Genomic DNA, 6740 nt, shown 5'->3' with positions numbered 1-6740 from the left:
GCCAAATGAAGAATACGTGGGCCTGGGGGCAGTGGTGTCACGGGGGAGACGGGGGGGGGGGGGGGACAAAGGCCAAGTCCTGCCTCTCATCCTCAGGCAGGAGGGGACAGCAGACCTCCTTGCTACAGAGAGACGCCCCTTGCTGCCTTCTCCCCAGGCTGACATCCTCCTCGGGCTCAGTCAGAGCCCCCATCTCCCCATTTTCTGCACCCCACAGAACACCAGGCTGGTGACTCAAAGAAAGGCCACCAGCACATCCATGGCGCCAAGACCACCCATCCTCTAACGGAAAAGTACCTAAAAACGCCCTCACTGGCATTTCCATCCGATCCATCCTTGAATCAACAAACCAAGGGTTTCCTCTTGCAGCAGAACGGAACAGATTCCCGGTAGATGTTTCCAGACGGCCTACACCACCTGTTCCAGGGTGTCCTGCAGGAGACAGCCAGGTCAACGGCCTCGGCAGCTCACTGCCTGGCTGACTGTGCCATCTTGGTTTTTCACATGTAATTTTAAACTAATTTTAGTCTTAGAAAAGTTTCAAAAGTAATACAGAGGGTCCCCTTATATTTGTCATCCCACCTCCCCCCATGTTAATGTCTTATATAATCACAGCACAATTTTCAAGAACAGAAAGGTAGCATCGGTGAATGTAAGCTAACACTCGTTAACTGTTTCACCAGTTTTGGCCGCACTGTCCTTTTCTGTTGCAGAATTTTATCCATGATCCCACACTGTATTTAGCAGGTATTTCTTCTCAGTCTCCTCTGTTCTGCGATAGTTCCTTAGTCTTTCCTTGTCTTATGACCTGGACAGGTTTGAAGAGTCCTGGTCAGTGATTTTGTATGAAGTCCCTCAATCTGGGTTTGTTCCATGTTTTCTCCTATCGGAGTGAGGTTAGCATTTTCGGCAAGAATCCCATTAACATTATGTTGTGTCCTCTGCATATCAAAGGGTTTATGATGTCAGTATGTCTTATTACTGGTGATGCTAACCTTGATCACTTGGCTCACTAGGTGTCTTCCAGGTTTCTCTGCTATAAATGGAATTCTAGAATATATACTCTTGGTGTCTGGTTTTATTCCCCTTCTCTATCTGAAGTTTTTGGGATTCATCTGTATTATTGCATGTATTATTTGTTCTATTTCATTGCTATAGAGTATTCCATTATATGAATATAACACCACCTCTTTCTACCTCTACGAGAGGTGGGAAACAGCAGGTGTCTCCTTCTTTGTTGCTTGCAGCAATATTTGTTCTGGGAGCATTGAGTAGAGGACACAACAAGCATTGAGTTGTACAGTACACAATCTGTGCAGCTGGACATGGCAATCTGTGATCCAAGGAATCACAATTCAGCATGTCAGATTTCTTTACTTCAAGTTATTCTATTGTAATCTCATTTGGGAAACTCAGGGTGAAATCCATATTGCAGCATGGCAGTATGGTTAGTGGATATGCCCATAAGCTTTGAAATCTTACTCCAAGTTCAAATCTTGTTCTTGCCACTCATGGGCTAAGTAGCCTGTAGCAAGTTACTTCCTTATTGTGACTGTCCCAGTGGTAAAATGGTGTGATGATTATGGTACCTGTCCCATAAAGCTATGCCAAAAGTTAAATGCGATTTGATTACAAGAAGGCCTTTAGCATGGTGTCTGGCATATAATAAAAACATATGTTGTTACTATTAAACAAATATTGTTATTGTTGATACATCATCGATTTTTATTATTCACTAGTTATTTTTAATATTATAACACTGCTGATTTGTTTTGTAGCCTCCATCTTTGAGGGCAGGGTTTGAGTTAGAATGTATCCCCAGGAGCTTCCAGCAAACAGAATTTCTATGCCTCTTTGTTCCTGAAAGGTCCTGGGTTCATCAACATATAACAATACTCACAGGATGGGTATGAGAGAATTATTTTAAGAAATTGGCTCACATGATTATGAGGCTAGCAAGATCCAAATCTGCAGGATAGGCCAGCAAGCTGGAGACCCAGAAGGGTAGATGCTGTAGTTGGAATCCAAAGGTAGACTGAAGTGCTGAATTCCCTCTTCCTCAGGGGAGACAGTATTTTTCTCTTAAGGCCTTAAACTGATTGGACAAGCCCTACCCACATTGTAGAAGGCAGTTTGCCTTACCCAAAGTCTACGGATTTGTTTTTTTCTTTAAGATTTATTTATGTATTTTTTATTTGAGAGAGAAAGAGAGAATGAGCAGAGGGAGGGACAGAGGAAAAAGCAGACTCCCTGCTGAGCAGGGAGCCTGATTTGGGCCTTGATCCCAGGACCCTGGGATCATGGCCTGAGCCAAAGGTAGACGCTTAACTGACTGAGCCACGCAAACTCTACCAATTTAAATGTTAATGTCATCATAAAAATAACAGTGACATCTAGACTAGTGTTTGACCAAATATCTGGGGTTCCATGGTCTCACCAAGATGATACATAAAATTAACCACCAGAGTAGGCTCTAGTTTGAGCCCTCTGTTCACATATAGGTTCCAAGAAGTCAAAATCGCCACAGCAACCAGTGCAGTGACAGATGTGAGGGGGCTTCTCAGGTGGGGCTCACCTCCTGACTTGAGGAGGAGCAGGGACTGTGCTTAACTAGAGAGCCCACGTCTCATTGAAACAGGTGGCCCAAGCTTTTCCCCAATCCACTGACACAGGAACACAGTGTAGCAGGAATGCAGAAACACGCCAATTTTTTCAAGAAATATTGAAATAATGGGGCGCCCGGGTGGCTCAGCCAGTTGAGCGTCTGCCTTCAGCTCAGGTCATGATCCCAGAGTCCTGGGATCAAGCCCCACATCGGGTTCCCTGCTCGACAGGGAATCTGCTTCTCCCTCTCCTTCTACCTGCCACTGTCCTTGCTTGTGCTCTCTCAATCTCTATCAAATAAATAAATGGAATCTTTTTTTTTTTTATTTTAAAAATGAAATATTGAGATGTGGATTTCTATGTGAAATATTCCATTTCTTTAATGCTGGCAACCAACGAGATGGTTAAAAATATATACAACCCAAACAAATCCAAGAATAACAGGTGCCCTCTTGGCAACCCATTCGAAATCTTTGACTCATGGGATCTTGCTGAATCTGTCAGCTCCCTGGTTTTCTTTATTCATGAAGCTTCTAGTAATAAAAGTTGTCGCTTTGTAGAGGAGGTGCAAAGTTCTTTCAAATCAGGATTGTCTCTGAAAATCCAGAAGGCTGCCTCTCATGCATTAGCATGGACTCAGAATCACCTGGAGGGCTTACGAAACCATAGAAGCTAAGACCACCTCTAGTGTGGCATGCAGACTCAGAATTTGCATTTCTAACAAGTTCCCAGGTGATGCTGCTAGTCCAGGGACCACCCTTGGACAATCATTGGTCTGGAGGGAAAAAGCAAACACGGGCATGCAGAAAGTGGAAGGGCATGACCACAAGGCAGGTAGACTCTGCAGTGGCTGGTCATTTAAGTCTCCAGGTCACACTGGTCCTGGACAGTCGCTATGGGGTCATCCCTGGTCTTGGTTCTGCCTGCCTCCCCTCCTAGGACCCTGTTCCTCACAGCTCCATAAAGAAGCACAAATGATGAATGGCGGTATGTGTGGCAAAGGCGTCTCCTGTAAGAAGCTGCACCCATGAACGATGCCTTGAGGCCCAGGGGCCTGGGAATGAGACTTCTGTTTCATCTCTGATGATTGCACAACAATGTGAATGTGCTTAAAGCTGCTTAAAAAGGGGTAAGGGGTGCCTGGCTGGCTCAGGTGGCGGCGTATGCAAGTCTTGATCACGGGGTTGTGAGTGCAAGCCCACACTGGGTGTGGAGTTTACTTTAAAAAAAAAAAAATGGGTAAAAGGACTTGGTTTGTAGAAACTCTCTGTCGTGGGCCGAATGGTGGTCTCCAGAAAGATGATCACATCCTAATCTCTGGAATCTGTGAAGGTGACGTTATTTGGAAAAGGTCTTTGCAGCTGTGATTACGTTAAGGATATCAGGATGAGATCATCCTAGATTTTCCAGGTGGGCCCTAAATCCAGCAACGAGTGTCCTTGCGAGAAACTCACAGAGGAGAGACATAGAAATGAGATAAGGCCAGAGGAACACAGAGGCAGAGAACAGATGGACGCAGCCCAAGACCAAGGAAGGCCTGGAGCCACCAGAAGCTGGAAAAGGCCCGGAGGGCTTCTGCCCTGGAGCCTTCAAAGAAGGCCCTCCTTGATTTTGAACTTCTGTCTCCGGAACCGTAAGAAAATGAGTTTCCCTTGTCGTAAGCCACCCAGTTTGCTGCACTTGTTACAGAAGCCCTGGGTAGCAAACACACCCAGCTGGAAACAAGGAGGAGGAGGAGCAGGCGATTTGAAGGTGACCATACTCTAGGAAAAGCTTTGACCTACATCTCATAGGTCTTATTGAACCCAAGCCAGTCCCAACATTAGTGACGCAGTTGCCCCTCTATGACAAGCCCTCACCACAGCCTCCTCCAAGTCGCTTGACTCGACTTTCCTGTGGCTTGTGGAAAACCAGCTGGGAGCACGATTCCTACCTCTGAGCAGCTGCTGCCCTGCCTCCCAGACCCCCAGGAGGCCCAGGCTGCAGTTCCTGGGGCCACACGCCCTGGGCGGGCTCTGGAGCTCCCCTAGGAAAAGGAGCAGCAAACTGCACAGAATTCCTGCGCAGTCACCATGGGGTGAAGGTTTAGCTCAGTTGGCCCGTGCAACCCAAATGAAAGCCAAGAACTATCTTCCATGCAGGGAACTGGGGTTGCCCCTGTGTGGCTTTTCCCCAGATGCCTGGCCCTGCCTTTGCTGGTTTGAGTCAAACAGAAGCTTGTCTCCAAGGCTGAGAAACAGAAAGGAGATTCTCTCCAGCTGCTCTTTGATGTTGCCAATAGCCAGTCTCCCCCACCATCCAGTCTAGGCTCTGCCCTCTGGGCACATGGATTAGGGTCTCTACAGCTCGGCTGGTGTGGAATTGGTGTTCCCTGTGCTTATTCAAGCCTTGCTACCATTCCCCTCGAGATTAGGAGAAGTCCCAGCCCCCATGTCAGATTGAGTCACAGTACCAGCTAATCAGGAAGAATGAACTCAAAACCTCTTGAGAATGTCCGCTCTCTCTTCTCCTGGGAGGAGGCTGAGTCAGCAGACACGTGTGCAAGCCACAGTCTCCTCCACAAACCTCCATGGAAGAGAAGATGTTCTAGCAACTCCACTCCACGAATTCCTTCTCTCCCAGACATGGTTTACCTCATGTGCTCAGAATTTCCTATGAAGAGAAAGGGAAAAAAAAAAGATCTCGAATCCACCTTTGGTGGAGAGGAAGGGACATCATCTCTGGCCAGAGAGAGGCAACGGTCTGTGAGGAACACAAGACTCACCGCCACGTGTCTCCCCAAAGGCCTGAAAAATGTGGGAGCTCCAAATTCACACCCCTCCCCGAAAGATGGCTTTTGAAACAAATATCCCACCTCCAGGGTTTCTGTCTCACTTGGCTTCTTTCTTTCAATCCATATCCAAGTATCTTTTGAATTTTTTCCTTTGGCCAAGGGACAAGTGCTTCTCTGACCCTAGCCCAGCAACACCCGCCCCGCTGGCCTGGGCCACAGCCAGTGCTATCCCGGCCCCTGGGCAGTGAGACACACGCCCCCACTCCAAAGTGTGGAAGGGAAGCTTCCACTGGCAGTGAGGGGTATGGTCCTTGGGTGGGACACACAGATGGGGCTCAGCTTTAGCTTCTGGTGAACGGTCAGGACAGTACTCCGAAGGCACTTCCTTTCCCTCCCAAAAGGTCCTGCCAGGTGCTCCTGGAGGAACAAATTCCCTAAATCCAGCATCCTGGCATCTGGCCCACTGCAGATTAACAAGCTGGGAATGAGTTTAAGATGGCCTGATGCTATTAGCTGCACTCCTAGAAGCACCAGCATTCTGCCTCTCCTCTGAGCATGTCCCTCCCCACCACCTCCACTCTCCTGTGGCCGATCCCTCGGAGGGAGGCCACATGGCAGTCCTGGCTCCGGCCCGGGCTCAGGCACTGTCAGCTCTGCGGCCAGGCCTGCCGCTCACACCTGCAGGCCTGAGTCCCGGGGCCAGACGAAGGCCCACATCCCATGTCTCGGAATATTTAAATGCCATAAATCCAGCAAATGAGCTGTTCAGTAAAATGGGCTCCATGCTCCTACCTTGACGCTCTGCTTTCTTAAGACCTAGAAGACCGGCTTTGAATTCAGAATTCTAGAGCTCTGCAGGGTTCCATGCCCGAAGGTGGCAGGTGAGGGAGAATGGACCCAGGCCCAGACACGGCCCACTGCCTGGGGCTACAGCGACTTCCTCTGGGACCCAGAAGGTCTCTTGCACATGCGCACCGTCACCTGCCTGGAGTCTAAGTCCCACCCACACTTCCACAAATTGCTGCCCTGGGGTCCCCCCAAGAGAAAGGCAGTTTGCCTTTCAGGGACAATGCAGGAGAGAACCCTGGGTGAGTCCTGGAAGGAGGCCTCCTGCCATTTGGGCAGGAAATCCAGGGTCCCAGTTCCGTGGGGTTTGGTACAGAAAGTTCTCACCAGCTCTGAGCGGACCCATCACACAGCCCCCAGATTCTCACCTTATGGGGAGGGGCACACACCAGACAAGCTCCTGAGCAGGGATCTCTAAAGTACAGGGCCTCCCAGTAAGCAGCACCCAATAAGAATGCTCAGGGCCCAGCGTCCTTCATAGGCCCTCTGAGGCCTCCAGTCTCTTGGTCACCTGTCT

This window comes from Mustela nivalis (assembly GCF_964662115.1).
Source record: "Mustela nivalis genome assembly, chromosome: 8".
NCBI lineage: Eukaryota > Metazoa > Chordata > Mammalia > Carnivora > Mustelidae > Mustela > Mustela nivalis.
Note: the sequence above shows the minus strand (reverse complement) of the source record.